The sequence below is a fragment of the Sander lucioperca genome, chromosome 13, assembly GCF_008315115.2.
Source record: "Sander lucioperca isolate FBNREF2018 chromosome 13, SLUC_FBN_1.2, whole genome shotgun sequence".
Taxonomy (NCBI): domain Eukaryota; kingdom Metazoa; phylum Chordata; class Actinopteri; order Perciformes; family Percidae; genus Sander; species Sander lucioperca.
In genome coordinates, this window is record NC_050185.1 from 5,693,180 (window position 1) to 5,714,114 (window position 20,935).

Here is a 20,935-nt window from a genome sequence, read left to right on the forward strand (position 1 = left end):
AGTGCTGTGTCAGCGATAGAGTAGCAATGTATGTTCATTTTAGTTTCTAGCTTGCATGTAAGTTAGATGGCACAAAATTTTGAGCATTAAACACTTCATTTCCTGCATTCAGGTGAATTTTTATGCACCTATTTCTACCTTTTTCTGAACCAATTTATGCTGGAAATGTCTTTATGTAAAGGGAAACATAGATTACAATCCAAATATAAAAACATAATGGAATATTTAGCAGTAAGGCTCTCAGGCATTGTGTATTGCTTTCATCTATTTATTCTCCTGTAGATCGACTTTTCTAATTATATCTGAGTCAGCACACATGTAGCCTAGCATCATTTACTCTTCCCTCCTCTTTTGCGTCTTTTGTTGAGGAAGTAACCTCCTTAAATGTGCATATGACAATTATTCACCTCAATGATACATGAATTAATTTTAATGAATTAATAAACCCCATGACTGTAATATTTCAGATGTGTTAGAGCAAGATTTCTGCTCATGTTCAAAACTTTGTGCACATTCAAAATATCTCATCTGTGCTCTCTGTGATTTGGAGTTGGGATATTTTGAAAAAAATAAAGTGATAATAGGCTATTACAAGAATAAAGTCACAATATTTCAGAAAATAATCCACCTGCACCATAGTCTGCTGTGCATTACGTGATTGCTCTGCTGATACGGTAGATCTCAGACCTTCTGACAGATACAGAGCCCCGTTTGGGTCTCTGGTCTCTGAATGACACAAAGTTTAGGGAAGTGACTGTATGCTGCTCTACATCGGAGGTAGAAAACCGAAACTATGGCAGAAATTCACGGAGCACAAACGGGACACATCTGCTGCAGCAGAGCGCGTACTTTATAAACCTGAAGCTGCACAGACCACGGAAGGCGCGCTGCAGCAGCTCCGTGGTCTGTACCGCTGCTCATCTCTATTTTTACAGAGAGAGTGGACACTAAGCGACGCACAGGTCTGCTTCAGAGCTCCGTGTGTTTGAGTCTGACCCATAGACTGGAAACGTCACGTCACAAGAACTTCTAACAATATCATTAGTTTGAAGTTTTCCCCCAATTAGGAAATGATCGACAATAAACAATTCAATCTAATAATCAGGTTGAGAAGTAAACGTGTGGCTGAGGGGGCGCCCTAGGATGATCATGTTTAATAAGTAGTAAGTAAATAAGTAGACCTAAGGGCGACATGGCGCCCCCAACACATTTGACGCCCTAGGCAATCGCCTAGCAATCGCCGGCCCTGGCTATACTGTTATAATAATGCTGCCTCACACTACAGCTCTTCAACATACAGTTTAGCATTTTATTGACAGTGATGGTCAGCTGCCCTTTTCACATGGAGTCACCATGTTATTTTGTAATATTAAAACAATTCAGAGCCAATGAAAATGCAAAATGTGGGTGTGTGAGGTGTCAACTCAATTAGGTTTTCCTGATTTCCTAAAAAAGTTGCATCTCTGGAAGGTCTCTAAAGGACATTAATGATGCAGTGATTTGTGAGGGACAGCCAGTGGGCGATTTAAAAAGAGTTGAGGGAGTAATACAGGTTTATGTATGAAGAGATGAGATGAAACTTTAATGATCCGCACAGGGAAATTGCATGGTTGCAGCAGCAGAAGTGCAGAATAAAGAACATCAAATAAATCAAAGACTGGAATATTGATAGTGATGGCAAGAAGCAGAGAGTAAGATGCAGATAGCAACATAATAAATAAAGTTCCTTCAATAAATAAAACCGGTTATGCCTGTATCGAGAAGTTTGTTTAATGTCCAGTCAGCAAGGTGTGCAAATGTCCATCAAGAACTTCATTTCCAACTTACAGGTGAGAATGTGACAATATGTTAAGGGACTTCATCCCTAGTAGGTACAGATGATCAACATCACTGTATGAACAGCACAGGGTTTACACAGTTTACATTGTGCAACTAGAATGGCACTCAGAGAGTGCAAACCTCCGATAAGGCAAAATGCATTCATGTGCCCCATGAATGGTCTCATTTCACAAGTTGGGAAGTAGTTCTTCCAACTTCAGTGCGTTCATGAGCTTTAAGTCGTAATGTGGAAAACAACATGGAAATATAGATACAAAGAAAATGTGTTGTATTTTGTTGCTCAGAGCGTTTCAACACTTTGATAGCATTGTCGAGTAGTTTTGTGACAACGAAGAGCAAAGGAAACGGATCAGGTGAGCCATTAAATATGATCACAAACTAATTTTTCCAATTATTCCGACACCACATGAAGCTTAGCGTAAGTTCAGCCAGGAAGACTATCATATGTAGTATCGCATTGCCAGACCTTCCTCCACAGTGCTGCAAAGGAGGGTCTGGCTAGTCCACACAGCAATAAACAAAACGACATTTGGTGAGACCCAAACCGGAAAAAGGTAGGTACATATTGGACAATAATTCCTCGTTGCTGATTAGATGCACTGGCTGTCAGTCTGTGACAAATGAAAGTCCTTCTTTTTCGTTTGGATTTAAGGGCAGACTGGGTGCCTTGCCATAATAAAACATAATTTATCCAGAGTAAACACTGACTCACTGCCCAGAGGCCATCCATCCCCACCAGGGTCTCAGTCATGGTAACACCAATAAATGTACAGTAGATAAACATGAACACTAAATTAACTACACAAAACTAAAACCCAGAAAACATAAGTGCACACCAAAAACATTAACAAAACATTATTAAAACACACGTCAACTACGACAGGAACAGTTCAGAACACAGACCCAGGAGCCTTTGCACTGCTTAAGTGCAGAACAGTCAATTTAGGGCGCAAGGTGTCCTGCCAGCCTACTATAGCCTACTATATTGCAGTTCGGAGTTCACAACAACCCATAAAATCCTTTTGTTTTTGCAAGCGTCATAAACTAGTTTATCAGGCACCGTTGCTGCAGACGTGCCACAACAATGGATTAATGCTTATAATATAAATAATTTAAACCAAAATCGCCACAGAAAATAACGTAAAATAACAAAAGTAAGTAAATCAGTCGGAAGGCAATTCAATATTTGCTGTGCATAGTTGCTTTTTATTGGATAAAAAGTTTTTGCTTCATTTTATTAAATCCCGGCAGCGTCTAAACCCAGCTGGACTGATATTGTGATAAATCCGAAGTGCCGCGTCAGAGTGCAGTGCCGTTACGCACATACAGACCCTTACACACATCAGACTGGTCGGTAATTACTCAATATTCAACTTTTTTGTGAAGGACACATCCAGTTACCAAGGCTCATCATAGCCTCTTTTCCAACTTTCTCTTTAGCAAAACACAGTGTAGTGAAAACGTTGTGTTAATTAATTACCTTTACTATGTGACCATGTACATGTATGAGCTGAGGTATATTAGAGTTATTGCTTAATAGCGTCGATCCGATCACCAATTTGTTTTTATTTACAATGGAAAATCATCAGTCTTTGGGTGCAGATTTGGGGGGATTTGTGTTCATATCGTTACTTTGAACCATCCAGACTTTTTCTGAGGTAAATGCTTTCGTTTGTTGAGCTGTCGTCATCTCGTATAACTGATTGGCACATCTGTTTCATAGCTATAAGACAAGTGATGTGACGGAGAGTATTTAATAATCCCCACACCAGCAGATCTACAGTATATTCACCTTCACCCAGCCCGTTTGCATGTTGCTGCACATATGTGAACCAAACTAAAAGGTGCACATGGAGACTCCCAGTCCATGGCCTAACCACCCTGTGCTAAGCATTTATTATTAAAACTAATACTAAGGGTGCAACATTTTGAAATGATGCATGCAATGCATGTCTTTTCAGCCGAGCCTGTTCCCCTTCCCAGCATTTTAACTGCTGCACAGGAATTTAACGTTTTACTTGATTTTCTGAAATGCTGAGGTGTTTTGACCTTCAGGGCCACCGTACATCTCAGCGTGAATCGTCAAGACCCTCCTCCTCCCCGTTCACCTCCAGTTCATAATTTCAGCACCCAGGTCTGTTCTCAGCAGAGCTCGCTCCTCTTCTCATCCATCCAGATCTCAGCCTCCTCTTCAGTCACCACCATCACCACTAGTGTCTAGACTCCATCAGGGGGGTATCCTACATATTCACAGCTTCTTGATAGTCTTCCCTTTAAATATGATGACGTCTCGATGGGAATTTAATGATGTCACGATAGGGTCTAATCGCCAAAGACTTATCATTTATCATTTTTATTGTGCACGTCAATAAATAATTGTTCACTCAAAATGAGGTCTCTCCTGTTTGAAATAAATTCAGCAAACATTTCCTATCTCGCAATGTCCGCCCCATGATTTGGTTCTGCTCCAAAACGTAATGGGGCTAGAAGTTTTTCCGTAATCCTGCTGACAAACAAACATCCAAACCAAGCCGAAAACATAACCTTCTTGCCTGCGGTAACTGCAACTGTGGAGCAGATGTCTATAATACAGAATATGTGGAGAAATATACACAGTATGTTCCTGTATAGCAATGCCATATGGGGTCAATGATCTAGATAGGTACTCAAGTACTAAGCAAAAAAACAGGACAATATAATGCATGCTGAAAGCCTCGTGCTCAGCAACACTGAATAACCTCCACAGAATAAATCAGAAAACCAAGAAAACAAGCTTTCTCTAAGCTGTTTGTGAGCATTACTATCAGTGGATTTATGAGCAGAAGCACTGTGTAGGTATTAGCTCAATTTTAAAAACAACTATGTGCATCTCTGCTGGCACTCAGTGGCACTTTATGAACAATGAAAGTATAAAGAGATGAAAGTGGAGCCGATGGAAATAAATGGTACATTATCATCCCAAGGAACAGGATCAATATATAATGAGGTTTAATGGGCCAGAAAAGTGTCTAATAGAAATGATGGCTGCAACAGCCTCACCATGCAAACATAATGAAGCCAGATAAATCTCTTTCCTTGAGAGCACTTTGCACTGTGCACAAATGACTCAGGAGGGCTGCTTTTATGACCCATGTTCATGTAAATATGTAGCCTGCAGTCTGTTTGCCTTATTATGCAACTGTGGCTCAGTATAGGATTTTTCTTGCCAAGGGAAACGGCTGTGTTTAACTTCGTCTCACTTGCAGTGTGTCATATTTTGTAGACTATGTGAATGACTGACATTCCCCAGTGTGCACATGGGAAAGTTCAGACAGGGGACAGGCATGATTTGCATCAATCGTTACATTACCATAGGGAGTCAGTGAAGGAGTGGAGTTTGTCTCTGTAGCAACAACAAAACACTATCACACAAATAAAAAAGAAATAGCTGTACAAAGAAACAAAGCGTATGTGTTTTTTTCTGTTGCAAAGTGGTGTTTGCTCATTTAATATAAGCATAAAAAGGACAAATGGATAACGCTGGGATTTATAGTACATCAACACAAATTGAACTTATAATTACTGTATTCTAAGAAACTAGAACATTATTTAAACTGAGTTTTGTTCTGCTTGCTTGTGTTGATATCAAAGCTTTACATATGCTGTCTGCTAGACTTTTCCCTGGAAAAATCCTCTGGTGTTTCCTGTTTCCAGCAGGCTTGGGTGAAATGGCTAAAATCAATATTACATTAATAATACTTTTCCCAAGATTGATATTGCATTATAGAAAATGTATGTGTATGTATATTATTATTATTAAAATAGTGAAACTAATATTTATTGCAATCAATAAATTTTTTTTGTCACATGAAATATTAAGGGTTACAATTCCAGTGAAATGTTATCCCATCAGCTCCTTCAACTTGTGCATGATCACATAAAAAGGAGTCACCAGGTTGAATGTTGCCGGCACTCCAGGATCCAGCCAAGAATGGGTGAAAGGACACCACAGCACTGTTAAGCATTACATTAATCAAAACTCTGTCTAAAACAGAATGACTCACTTTGTTAGTTTTTAATTAAAATTTGCTCACAATAATCTTGAATTATTGCCCAGTCCTAGTTCCAAGCAGCTACCACAGTTTACTTGCAATAACAGACATAATACATTGTTAAATTACAGGTTAGTTTGTCTGTGGTTACAGCAGTCCAACATACTGCCATAGATAAGAAAACAATGATTATTATTATTAGGGCTGTCAATCGATTAAAAAAATAAATCTAATTAATTACATACTCTGTAATTAATTAATCGAAATTAATCGCATACATAATTAACGGTGCCTGAACCGACACTTTTTAAGAAAGTAAAAAAAGAAAAAAAAATGATGATGAAATGATTTAATAATAATGTATAACAATAACAATAACTTATTTCACTAGTAAATTGCTGTTGAACGACAAAAACAACCACCAGGTGGGAAAAGGACATTTACAATAACTTCAAATGCACCACGAGGCTGTAGTTTACCAGTTTCATTGAACGCACCGTCTGTGCTGTTTTTCCGACGGCTAAAACACAGTCAAACTTTACACCGTTTAGCGTTAGCTGTCAGCATTTTAACCGTTTTTAATCCAGCTACTAGCTAGCGGTAGGCTAACGTTAGCTGCTGTCGAGTATAGTGTTAACTAGCGTCACGTGCAGCACTGTTTGTGTTGCCTGTATCGTCTGTTTCAGAGCATCACAGAGAAGAGCGCAGACATATCAGTGGCACCAGATTTCGGTAGCCAGGGTTGGCAGGAAGAAGATTTTTACAAGTAAATGTTCCAATCATAGACTGTATATCTATGGTTCCAATTAATGATCCAGGCAGCACATTCTCGACTCCCTCCTTCATTTTACAGTCCAATGGTGGCTAGAACGGCTGGAATGGATTAATCTGCATTATTTTTTTTAACGCGTTATTTTTTCTCAGATTAATTAATCAAAATGAACGCGTTATTTTGACAGCCCTAATTATTATTAATGTATGTTTGATGAATCCATGATGTAGCACCATAGTGAAACCACTGCACTGAATTTAATGCACTTTAATTTCTACTTGAGTGATCACCGAACCAACCGAGGTAGACATGAACTTTGAGATGGGGCTGATTGAGAATGAAATCTCTGCCAGCCCCATCGCCCAATATCACTCTCACTCTCACTCTCACACACACACACACACACACACACACACACACACACACGCACACACACACACACACACACACACACACACACACACACACCGTCCAGGATGTAATATGGTGGTGTTCCAGCTCTTGCTTCCATTAATCACTCTTCCCTCTTGGTTGCTGCCATGCAGGACAGTTTAAAGTGAACATTCACCATAAAACTAAATTTATATTGTTTATTGTTACCGTGGTTTTGGGCAATAACGTCGATATCCACGCAAACAAGTGTCTCTCTAAGTTTGTCTAGACTTAAATCAATGGTGCCCTCTGATGACACTTTATGGAGTTGGTCCATTTGAAATGAATTAGTCAGTAACACTGTGGGCTCTGTGGAAGTTTCTATTGCAACCAAATTAATTGTATTTTAGTGCAAGGCTTATAGCAGTGAATTAGAAGATGTGGCTATATTCCAGTAAAATATTCACAATGCTGTCAGGGGACTTGAGAGACTTTCATTATTTACTGTCTAGAGAGCAGCTGCAGGATTTGTTTGTTGATGACGTCATCACTACAGTCTGCCTGCTGTTAAGCTTAAGCAGAGGCTGGTTCATATTGAAAGTATACAATATCATTGGTACGATGGTAATTGTATTTTACGGTGTATTTTCCCATAACATGGTATCTTGACGCCTATACAGTATATTCTCACAAGGGGCAGGGCCTGAGGCTGCCTTTCAGCTAAGAAGCAAGGAGAGCCGACCAATTAGCATCTTTCCAAGACAGGAAGCTGAAGACAGATGACCAGTTTGGTTGAATAAAACACTGTCTCTAAATGCTCCCACCCACAGCCTGCTGCTGACCCCTTCGCCCTGTTTGTATTTGTTGAAGAACAGCTGCCCTCCTCCACTCCACTCTACCTCTCTCACTTACAGGTTGTGTGCAAAATCTCAGGCACTGTGGAAACAAAGTTATAAAGAGTTCAGTCTTCAGTGCATAAATACTTAAAGGGGTGATAGAATGCAAAACCGATTTTACCTTGTCATAGTTGAATAACGACATAATAACATGTATAACATACATAGAACCTCAAAATCCCATTGACACCTCTTTCCTCTGCAAATATCACAATTTGAAACTGCCTCTGAAAACGGGCAAAGTCTCAGAAGTGAATTTAGTAACTAAGTAGCAGACAAACAATGTATAACATTGCAGTGTCTGAAATATGAGACCTGCTGTCTCGTCTCCAATGTATGTGTATGTGGTTGGCTCAACCAATCAGCGCGCAGCTCATCTAAATATTCATGAGCATACCATATTTGGAAGAAAACCTCTTGTTCCAAATAGGGCCATATTCACAAGGTAGTTTAGGCCCCATAGAATAGCACTCGGGCCATTTTTAGCCCAACCAATGTTACATACCCTATTAGGAGACCAAGGAAGGAACAGTGTGAAATACCCTATATAATCATTCTATCACCCCTTTAAGTCCTTTAAGACTGGGAAAGATACAATCCTAAAAGTTAACAACACAAGTTTTCTTTCTTTTGTAGGTGCCTCCCTAAATCCACACATCATAAACACCTGGGGCCGCCATATTGATTTCTGCTCCACCTTATCACTGAGGTGATTACACAGATCAGCTTGGGGCCAAAGACTGGGACAAACAGAGAATCTTGCAAAGGGCTAAATGTGTTGCCTCTATAGCTCTGACATCTACTACAGACTGCTCGCAGTGGGCTTAATTTGTGGTCTCTGTTTATTCACAAGATATTCATTTAATTGCTCATCTCGTGTGGGCATCAGGGTTATATCGGCATGGGCTTGAGACTTTAAATTGTTTACAACAAACTTGCGTAACAAACTGGGGGACATGGAGTCAGAAAGATGTAGGCTTTTACCAGGCAGGGAAGTCCCATTGACCCATACTAGGAACTAGCCCAATGCCAGACCTCTAAACCACTGCCCATATCTCAGATGTTTTTCAGCAGTTCAAAAAGGTCTGGTGTTGTGCTCAGTGACAGCCATTTCCATTTTAACTTACAGAATAACAACTCCTAAATCAGCATATTAAACATTAAAGGGTAATTCCAGCGATTGAGTAGAGTGCTTCAAATACATAGGGCAACTCACAAGGCTAAAAACCTGTACAGCAGAGGGCGAGCTATCCTGAGTCCCTTTTCGAGTCAAGGTTCCAAAATACTGGTTCCTACATCACCCATAATGCAATTTGCAGTAGACACCCTTGCCTCTTAAATGTCCACTTCTTTCAAATCCTACACCTCCAGTTTGTAATGCAATTATCATTATTTGTTAAATGTTGAATAGCTTCCCCAGAGCCACAGAAGACATTGTACAATTGTTTTCGCAGGTTAAGTAGAACTCCCCTTGACGAGTAAACTGAACTTTATGTGTTAAATCTGCGAATGGCCCTTTAAGCAAAAAAAAAAAAAAAAAAAACTTGAGTCAGATTTTTAAACATGAAAGTGATTATAGGTGCAATAGGTGCTGGACAGAATCCAAAATAGCAAATTGTAAAATGCAAGTTCACACACTGTATTCTGTTACCATAATATGCTATAAAAATATGTATAAATATGATACAACATTTCTGAGTGAGATGGTAATTATCAATGCATCAATTAAAACTGACTGTTTGCATTCCTATTTATATTGGGCCGATTAGAGTGTGTTGCTCCATTCTCCGAGGAATGTTTTCTAACCAACATACGATACTGGCTTTCATTTGGAAAGAATGCTTTTATGTTTATTACAATAACAAATTCTTCAGCCTCCTGTGACTCTCATAATTTAGTCTAATTTGTACATTACTCCATGTCTGTCTTTGAATTCAGTCTCTTTATCTCACACACATACACAAACACACTTAACCTCACTCCACTTACTGCCAAGGCAATTTATCATGCCCTTCTGCCAAGTACTGCCAATATGTTCAAGAGGCAAACATGATGAGAATGCTTCACTGGTTGTTCACGGCACTGATGGCCAATCAAGGGCACTCCTCATGGCAGGCAGTGCCGATTGATGATTTTAACGCTTATTTCTACACCAGCTCAAATACAAGATCAGATTCAGCATGCCACATCAATAACTCATCATTTAAGGTAACGTTTTCCTACTTAAAATGTGTGCGTGTGTGAGTGATAGGAAAAACCAGCGGTGAGAAAGACATCAAGAGAGACTAAAGGCAGAAACCGATGAACAGTTTAAATATGTAAGAAACAGATACAGTATACTTCTCTACTCTGGATGTGTAAGTGGATTTGCTAATTGAGTGTGAAGATTTTCACACTCAATTAGAAGAAGAAGAAGAAGATTTTAGCATACCATACTCTACCATAAACACTACCACTTTCTTTCTACCAACTTTATTGAGGATCTGAAGTTAAAGAAAACTTCAGATCTATAATGTATCAAACTATAAAAGTATCATCCCAGCATAAACTTCCATGAATGTGGTGATGAACTGTGTCAGTAGGTCAGTACATGCAATATTTCCTTGGCTTGAAACATCTGGATCCGTTTCTCGCTGGCTGCAGAGAGATTTAAAATCCTGACCATATCCATCATGACCCATTCATCCGGTTGACACTTACAACCTGCGAGACATTGGGAGAGGTTTTTCTGTATCGTGAGGAGCAGGGTCAGTTCATATGGGGCTCTATGGCACAGCTTGAACATATATCTGTGCTGGCAACATGTCTTTAATCACAGCTGCTATGCTGTCATGACATTTATTGTACAGCTTCAGCCGAGCTTTTTCAGAGAAATATGTTCTCATGGCAGATCGTATCTCTTATTGAGCACTCTCACCATTTGTTTGAAACCATTCTCTTGCATGTAAGACGTGTTGTTCTTTTCGAGGCCGTTTTCTCTTTCATCTACCTCAGCTGGCTGTGCACTTTTCATTTAAGTAAAAAAACCATGCAGGTTGATGAAGAAATTCCTGTTTCATCCAATGTTATCTGATGACGAATGACTGTAAATTACGTGATATTGTTTGTGCCCTCACAACACACACAGCATCCGTTCTTTTGGTGCTAAACCAAATCTATTTGCATTTCTGTCTTTTTCTTGTTATGGTCCATTTACTGTCTTAAAGAAAATATTCAGTTTTTTTAACTTATTTTGTATTATTTTACTGGCCAAATTTAACAGCAGTTACTATCTTTCTAATACTTTTGAGCTATACTAGCAGCGTAGCTCTAGCCTCTAGGAACAGTAACGTCAGTCTGTTGGACGGTCAATCCACCACTTTGGTCCCGACTGAAATATCTCCACAACCATGGAATAGATTGTCATGACATTTTGTACCGACATGCATGTTTCCTGGAGGGTGAAGCCTACTGTCTTGGTGATCCTGTGACTTTGATGTTGACATTTGTGGTTTTGAGTGGAATGTCAACTATTAGACTGTTATCAAATTGTAATAACTTTTTAATCTCAAGCAACCATCAGGTCACAAATGTGTCCAATAGTATTAATTAGTAGCCTGCTAATCCGCTTAAAGCTATAGTGTGTAGTTTCTGTCTCCCCCATTAGCCTTCCGTGATCGCACACCACTCCCACCCCTCCTCCACTCAGTTGCTAGTATGCAAGGAGGACACGGAGGATTAAAATAACATGATGGACTCTTCAGAAGAGGTCATTATCGTCACTGATAGTCTCAATTAGCTTTGTAGAAACACATTTGGCAATGGCTTGAATGTAACGGACGTTCATTAATATCAAAAAGTTACACACTAAAGTTTAACGTGAACATGGTAAACATTATATCTACAGTACTAAAACCAGCATCATTACATGCCTGTGACAATGAGCATGGTGTTAGCCTTGTTGCACTCTATCTAGCTACAATAAGACTAGTTTGAGCTGTTTGTTATATAATTAGAAATTTTACACGTAGCATTGCGTAACATGGTCTTGATATTAAACTGTTGGTGTACATCAGTTAGCTTCAAAGAAAAGCAACATTTACAATAAAAGCACCAGCGAGTCTCACTTGCTAAAGACCCCATGAGGCTGAGGTTGAATTTGTAATAATCAGTGCGTACATTCAGAAAGGTGAAATGGCCAATTAAAAGCTTTTTATTAGTTTCATGCACTGTATCCTCTGATGATGGATGAAGGCATATTTCTGTGGGAACGTTGTCATCAATAATATCACATTACTGCCTTAGATAAAAGGAGAAGTCATAAACATTTATACATCAGCATTTTCCAGCGAGATAAAAGAAAGACATACCTGTATCTCTAAACTGGCCTATGAGTCTGCTCTGTCAGCTGAGTAAATACATATCAATACACATCGAAATAATTCATATCTGCATCATATCTCATGAAGTACTTATGTCAGAAGTCAGATTCCTCTGTTATACTAAGAAACAAAACAAACATCTTCTTGCTCTGTGCTAACATAACCTCAAAGAGCCCTGAAACCACAAAGTATTCATGAATGACAGGTGTGATCTAGACGTCTCTTTTTGTTTAAATCCAGGTTTTATAATGTATATCTTTTCTTTACTGTGTTTGATAGCGCAGGGAAACCGTAAAAAGTAACACTTAATATGATGTCATCTAAATTCTGTGATCACATGACAATGGCTGGGCCTTGTTCATTAAACCTCCTAGTTGTTTTCCTCTTTTAACTGTATCAAGTTGGTCCAATTTGCAATTTGACTTTGGGATGACAGAATTTGATATAAAGCCTTTTCTGTAATGTCTTTTCTTGTGATATTGTGTGTGGGATTGGTCTATGTGACAAATAGTGTCAATGTGAGATAGTGTAGCACATCACGTTATTATGTTATTTTGTAAGTTAGGGTTTTGGCCATTTTTTTTAATTTTTTCATTGTCTGTGTGAATATTGTGTATGTGTAATTTCATCACTAATGGTTTTATGTGGTGACTATGGTAAAGGTGGTACATAGGCCCATCAAGGCCTGGTAATTAGTTTAAATGAGCTCAGCTGATGCATGATCAGCTGACCATGTCTGTGCCCTATGTTTATGCTTGAGCCACTGTTGAATACCATTTGCCTGAGGAAGACCCAGCAGGATCGAAACGTTGCATCACAATAAACGTATGGGGGGCACCCAGATAGCTCAGTTGGTAGAGCGGGTGCCCATATATAGAGGTTTACTCCTCGACGCAGTGGGCCCGGGTTAGACTCTGACCTGTGGCCCTTTGCTGCATGTCATTCCCCCTCTCTCTCCCCCTTTCATGTCTTCATCTGTCCTGTCAAAAATATAAGGCTGGAAATGCCCAAAAAATAATCATGAGAGTATATGGGAGTATTAGCAGAGTGCGGGCATCTCATTCTTTTCACTTTGGGATGACATCACAGCTTAATGCTGCAGTCATATTTTGATGCAAAATCATGTTCAGTTGCAAGAATAATATGTATATATAAATAAATTGCATGAGGATCAGATTTAGATTTACAATAGATTATTGGTAATGAAAGATAATAGCTGCGTAATTGCGGAATGTGCAATTGTGCAAACGTGTAATCACAGCATATGGTACTAAAACCTAGAATGACTTCATTGTGTACGGCTGGCATCGCAGCACATGCTGGAGAGAGAAATCCTCATTCTCCCTGTCAGAAACATCCATTTCAGCTCCGGCCTGAAGATATTCTCTACAGGCAGTAACACTGAAGCACTTTGAAAAAAGAAAATGTCAAGAATCATTCTGTTGCTGCTTACAACTAAATGTGTCAGGCTATGACGCAATTGTCCGTCTGTGCCGGGATTAACAAGTTTTTGCCAGTTAGTTCAGCATGGAACCTCATCCATCTCTCTCCTCTATCTATGTCAGCACAGCGGCCAGGACATAGCCAGCAGGGTTAATGATGAGCAGGGGGACAGATGTTTTTTGTTGTCAACAGGAGCGATGGCTCCGAGCCTGGTCTCTGTCATTGAACCAAGACTGACAGACAGACAGGCAGACAACCAAAACAGGATGGCAAACCTTTACATAGTTGTAGGCTGATGATGACACTTTGCCAAATGACACATTCTCTCTTGGTACGTACCAATTTGTTTCTCTAGTGTTGTATGTCTGGTGAACATCAACAGTGAAACAGGTACAGTGGTGTAACTATTTGTGTTGCTATTTTACAGCTTAAAGCAACATTGCGTAACTATTTTACCTTAAAATAACAGCTTCAAAATAATTTGGATGCTACACTGACTTTTAGGAAAAACGGTGCCTCTGCCATTTCCACTATACACTGCGATCGCCGGTTCTCGCACCATGTAACATTGGCAAGCGGGTCGGATCTCCCGGTAGAAGTGCTGTTAAGCCTTACAGCAGCCCCAGTAATTTGGGTGAAACTGGATCATATTTTATGGAGGAAACGATTTCTGGTTTTCCCTCTGATGTCCTCCAGCTGCTCTGCCTCAACTGTGATTTATTTTCCGAGTTTCCTTATAGACAGAAAGCTTTACTTGTTGCTAAAGTGATTAGTGTTCAGGCTAACCACTAAACTCCTAACTGCTGCTAACTGCAAAGTTAGCTGCCGTCAGCTAGTTACTGTATTTCAGTTAGCCGTGCTGCCAGGACTTGGAGCTCAGGGCACCGGGGGAGTGTTGGTGTTTACATTGCTAGCACAGGAGCTCTAGACTGTTGGGAATGCTGGCAGGAAGCGGCAGTGGTGTCATGCCAGAACAGGAGCAGGGCGAGGGGGCAACGGAGCCAGGTTCAGCAGCCACTACGGACATCATGGCAGAGGCAACGAGACCAAAGAGGACACGGAGGAAGCTAAGAAGAGAAAAGGAGAGAGTGACCGAGCAAGAGGCCGCCTGAGAAGAGTAAATCTCGGATTGGCTTTTAGTCGTTGGCGAGAGCTTCACAAATTAAAAGGCTGTAGGACAGACGCTGATGTCCTCTTGTATCATGACAAATGAATACAGCTACATTGACAAAGTGTGTGCTTGTGTGTGTGTGTGTGAGAAAGAGAGAGCACCCAGGCTCCATAATTTAATGACAAAGAAGCTTTTCCACACAGAGAAACTTGGCTGGCTTTTAATTGACTTAATCATTGTATTACTCTACAAAGACAAAGGATGAATGGCCTCTTATCTGTTTGTAACCAAATTAACAAGCCTGCCAAAGAAGAGGGAGAAGACATAAAGCATTTTTAACCAGAATTAAAGGATGTTTCTGTTCCTACAGTTCGGAGGTCCGCAGAGAAACTTTATCTTCAAACAAATTTGGTATCAGTACCACCAGAGTTTTTTCTTCTCCCTGATGTTAGATAAATCTTTCATTATTTCAGGGCATCCTCAGCAGGGAGATGACAAGAGGCCCACCAGTTAAGTCAAAGATTACTGTCACTTTTAACCACAAGGTCCCATTAGAGGCTCTGGAATTTATCAGAGCTGCACATTGTGGCTCAAAATCGACATGGTCCAAACAGAAAGAGTAATTTAATACATTCAAGGCTCATTTTGGACACTCAAGATGGATACATGTTCATCTTAGGCATTCATGGTCCCCAAATTCATGGTCCCCAAAGGATACATCCCACTGACTTTGGCGAACCCCTAACGTATCCTCTTTACTACCATGAGGTTGATATCTGTGGTTCAGGGTGAAATATCTCAACAACTATGCCATAACATTCACAACAGATATGCAAGCTTCCTGAAGGATACAACTTTGGTCCTCTCTCTCGGACTTCCGTCTAGTGCCAATGATATGAGGTTAATTTTAGTTCTTCATTGTTTTTTTCACTTTGTATTGTATTTAAATTTTTTATTGTATGTATGTATTATATCTACTATTGGATGGATTGCTGTAAAATTTTGTACACACATTCATGGTCCCCAGAGGTAGAATATTACAGTTTGTCGCTTTGGCACGTGTCAGATCAGAACTGAAATTCTCAAAACTGCTTGTTTAACCTCCACATCATCTAGTCACCTGGGCACATCATAAAAGCTGTTTCTGTGTCTTTTGAACACATTGCAAATGCTTCATGTAAATGATGATTATATACAACTGTCTGTGGTTTCCTACATTGTCAATTGCTTATGTCATGTTGATCAAAATGTATTATACCAATACCAAAATCATCTAAGCATTATGTTATTGCATAAATCATTACATGCAACATGGTTGAACCAAGGAAGGGTGTAGAAAGACTGCACTGTAATTCCCAATACAGTGCTGTGTGTACAGTTCTGCCTTAGGGGTGTTTCCTATGTTTACATTTCTAATTAGGGCTGGAACTGGAATTGGAACTGAAGGAATTATTATTATTTTCCCGGCAAATGAATTGGCTTTTTGAGGGGCTTAACATATTCAAAAACTCACCAAAATTGGCGGTCGCATCAAGTCTGGTGAAAATGTACGTATTTTAAGGGTTTCGGGAACAGGCACCCAAAAATGGCTCGCTAGCGCCCCCTACAAAGTTAAAAAAAAAATTGAGCCCCTGCAGTACGTTTAACGTAGACTCACGAAACTTGGTACACATATGTAACATGTCAAGATGTACAAAATTGGAGCCATACCCTAAACCCAACAGGAAGTCCGCCATTTTGAACTGAAAGTTCGAAATTAGTGCAATTTTGGCCATTTCCACATGTCGTACTTTATCGAACTCCTCCTAGAGATTTCATCCGATCAACTTCAAATTTGGTCTGTACCATCTTAAGACGCTAAAGATGAAAAGTTATTAAAAGAAAAACTTTTCGTCATAGGGCATGGCTGTGGCAGGGCGGCCATTTTGTGCGTTTCGCCATCGAAACAGGAAGTGGGTGTAACTCGAGTGTACATTGTCCAATTGGCATGAAACTTTTCAGGATTCCAAGAGTCCAATCCTGAGGACAAATAAAGGCCGATATTTACTTAAAGTCATAGCGCCCCCTAGTGGCAACAGGAAGTAGGCCTAAAAGTCAAGGTGCTATACTTTAACAAACTCCTCCTAGAGATTTCATCCGATGGACTTCAAATTTGGTCTGTACCATCCCAACACCTTAAAGATGAAAAGGTATTAAACGAAAAAGTTTTCGTCAGACGGTGTGGGCATAGCGTGGCGGCCATTTTGAGTGTTTATCGATGAACGAAGAAGTTGTTGTAACTTGAGTGTACGTTGTCGTATCTGCCTGAAATTTCTCACAATTGACAAGGGTCCAGGTCTGAGGACATCTACAGGCCAAAATTGACTTTTGGTCATAGCACCCCCCGCTGGCAACAGGAAATGCACCTTATATGACAAACATCATCCGATTTACATGAAACTTAGAATGTGGTCTACTTGTGATACTGAGCCGCCCCCTATACTTTAACCACGCCCACTTACACAGACCACGCCCCTTTCCTAATATTTGAACCGTTTCAGGTAGAGTCTTGTGTGAGGTGTCATTGAACTCAGCAGAGAGTTCCTTCTTCATTGGTGATGGTTTGGCCCACCCACCTATGCTTTAGCCATGCCCCCTTTTATAACTAATGACCCGTTTGATGTAGACCCTTGTGTGAGGTATCATTGAACTCAGCAGAGACTTCCTTCTTCATTGGTGATGGCTTGGCCCGCCCCTCTATGTTTAAGCCACGCCCCCTTTCATAACTGCTGACCCGTTTAAGGTAGACCCTTGTGTGAGGTATCATTGAATTCAGCAGAGAATTCATTTTTAATTGGTGATGGTTTGACCCGACCCCTATGCTTTGGCCACGCCCCCTTTCACAGCTAATGAACTGTATGACGTAGAGTCTTGTGTGAGGTATCATTTGCAGTGTCTGAGTGCCGCGCAAATGAATGGTCGCAAGGAGCGGCGTCTGCAAGTAACCCCGACGCACGCAGAGGCGCGAGGGCCCGTCCATCGCTGCTTGCAGCTTTAATTTTGTATTTTTTTTCCATTTGTGCTATGCAGTGCTGTAAAACAGTCTTGTCTTTTTCTTTCCTGTATCACAATGACATGTTCTGTGAACAAACTGCAGTACAAACAGTTGAGAATGTGTAACTTTGTACTGCAGCAAATGTGAGCAGAGCATGCAAACTTACTAAAGCATGATGAACATGGTAAACATCTACTGAATATCAACATGCTAGCACTATTACTGTAAGCATGTTAATCGCTCATTTAGCTTAGATACAGCCTCACAGAGCTGCTACTGTGGCATGACTGTAGACTTTCAAATAACACAATCCTCCAAGTTTAAATAGTTACTATAATTAATATAATTTCACAATTTGACTCATCCAAAATTGGGTATCAGTTTCCAAATACTAGATTGATGCACCCCTCAGTTTTATGGCAATTTAGAAAGTGTTTGAAGTTACTTACTTTACATTTTAATAACATCACAGTGAAGACAATATCAAGGTAACACTGCTTCACCTAATCTCAGCAGCTGCTAAATGTACCACTGAGGAAGCTTGAGAAACAGGCATGCTGATCCCCAGCTTATGAAACGTTAAATACTGTGTGCCAGCTGCTAGAAGATATAAAATTGCAATTGGATAAATCTTCTCTTTGCAACATTGAGTGCCAATCTTCTGTGCAAGTTACTGGCTTATTTCTTAGCAGTCACATTCAGTTATACTGACCCCTTTGTTTAGTGGGTGGATGAAATCACGGGGCTCTTATAATTCATCGCATGTCGACTGAGGAGCTAATCCCCATCCGTCAGACTCAGTGAGACTGACAGGCATCTGCCATTACAGCTGCAACTCAATCAGCTCATCATTGAAGCTGAGAGATGACGCCATTGGAGATAGACTGGCAGTTCACAGTACAGCGCAGGCGGCGACTGAGGCTCAGAATTGCAGTAACATTAGACCTGCATGGAGAGAAAGGAAGGCAAGTCCATGGTAATGAACAATTTCCCCGCATGTTTAACGGCATGTCCTTCCCAGGCTTTGCCCGGATGTACTGTCTTGTGGGATAACTGGGTTGAACTGACTCTAGGAAAGAGTGGGGGGACGGAGAAAAATGCTGGGATTCAAGGACATGGCAGCCGAGCTCCATGAAGCATCCCATTTCCCAGGGAGTGACCTGCATCGCTCCCATATTTGATGTGTCACCAGTTTCCTGGGGCAGACTGGCAATTTTTCCTACACAAGAGCTGAGATACAGCATCATACACAAACGCATGCTCACAGACACGACCACACACACAGGTAGTGCATTAACAAGCCCATCGAGGCAAGGCCTGCGGGCAGATTGTGCAAATGAATGATCTGAATGAGTACTTTTGATGTGCAGCTTGCTTATACGCAATGAATACAAAACCTCTTGTGTACGGCATGTGATTGAGTTCAGCGCTCTCCTTTATGATTCTGTGTATTCTGTGTTGCTGGTTGCTACGAATCATCATAACGAGAAGGATTGATAGCGATAGAGAGATACAGAAAAAAAGGATGAAAGCCATTCCTCCAGAGGGCTTTCTCTCTTTTTTTGCTCTACTGATCATCAAAGATCTTTGGCCCCTCTACGCCTACTTTGCTGCCAGTTAATGTGCAAACACGGCACCACATCAACTACTCTGGAGCCAGACAGGTCCACCCACAATCAGTAGGCATTAGAAATTGCAAGACACACAGTAGATGTATAGCTGAGAGGAACTGTAAAAACACACTTTCTTTGATTCACAGCTTTGGTGATCTCTCTTCTTTTTTTATGATCAAATTTTTATTATTTTTATATTTTTGAACACACAACATACAGAACAAACAAATACAATCGAACAGGAACCAAAACCCTCACCCACCCCCCACCCTCTGCGGTCTCGAGGAAAACAAAACAAACCAAAATACAAGAAAACAAAAATCACACCTTGCCTAGTCGCTCTCTTCTAATTCTTGTGGTGTTGAGGTCACCAGGATCAATACCTGTGTTGCTGCGTTTCTCCATAGGTCTAATGTCGATTACTTAGCTTTATTAATCCTTGCTGTAGAGAGCGGAAGCATAACTATGTCCAGGAAGTACGCCAACCACTGTTTTATACAGAGCGAGTGGGGGGGTGTCAGCGTTTAGCTATCATTTTTTTGGTTGCGGTTGAGCCGGCTACCCAAATTTTCTTCTGTCTCCCAAGCAGGTGTAATTTAGAGTCGTCATTAAGTAACAAAACAATCGGGTCAGCAGGATTTCAACATCCTATCACATCAGATATTATTGATGTTGTTTTATTCCAAAATTCATGCACCTGTTCACACTCCCAGACCATGTGCAGAAAAGTTCTTTGTTCAGGTTGACAGAACGTGCAATAGGGAGTCGGAATGAGTTTAGAGACGTATCTCTTCCGAGGAGTCCAATATGTCCTATGGCATATGTTGAAGTGGATCTGCTGGTGATTTGGGTTCTTGGAACAGTGGGAAATGTTGTCCCAAACTGTCTCCCAATTAATTACGTTACCCTCAGGGCTCAGCTCTTGCTCCCATTTCTTTACTATTGGGAGTTCTCCTACGGATACTTGCATCAGTTTAGCATAAATCTTGGACACTACTCCTCTCACAGGAGAATCAACAAGCCATTTAATGATTGGGTGCCCCTCAAGACTGTTCCCTCATGGCACTCCATAACATTTTAGGGGTGATCTTAAGCGGAGATAAAGGAAGAAGGATGTCCTAGGGACCTCAAAGCTAGCTCTCAGGTCTTCAAAACTTAACATACCTTCATCATTGAATAGCTGGTTTACAGTATAAATGCCTCTGTAACTCCACTGGTTACAAGTAAAGGGTTTGCTACCAGATATTAGGTGTGCATTGTGCCATACTGGGGTATTCAAATGCCACTTATTGGTGTATCGTAGGTGCTCCACCACTTGTTTAAAGTTGGTCAGTGTGTTGGTGATAATAGGGCTATAGGCTAGCATACACTTTTTTGGGCACACACCTGCAAAAGCAAGGTCTTGCAGTCTTAGATTTCCAGTGGGGTTTTGTTCTATTTCTCTCCATGGGACTGTAGATGAG

The 20,935-nt window shown here is 40.5% G+C and overlaps 1 long non-coding RNA gene across 1 annotated transcript; it reads right to left on the reverse strand.

Annotated features, from left to right (window-relative positions):
* Positions 1 to 4,600: 4,600 nt before the first annotated feature.
* Positions 4,601 to 19,846, reverse strand: LOC116058298. Its single transcript, XR_004107006.2, has 3 exons — positions 19,764 to 19,846; positions 5,235 to 5,240; positions 4,601 to 4,612 (listed from the first exon to the last, which is right to left on the reverse strand). It is a non-coding gene; the product is annotated as an uncharacterized LOC116058298 (long non-coding RNA).
* Between the last annotated feature and the right edge of the window lie 1,089 nt (positions 19,847 to 20,935).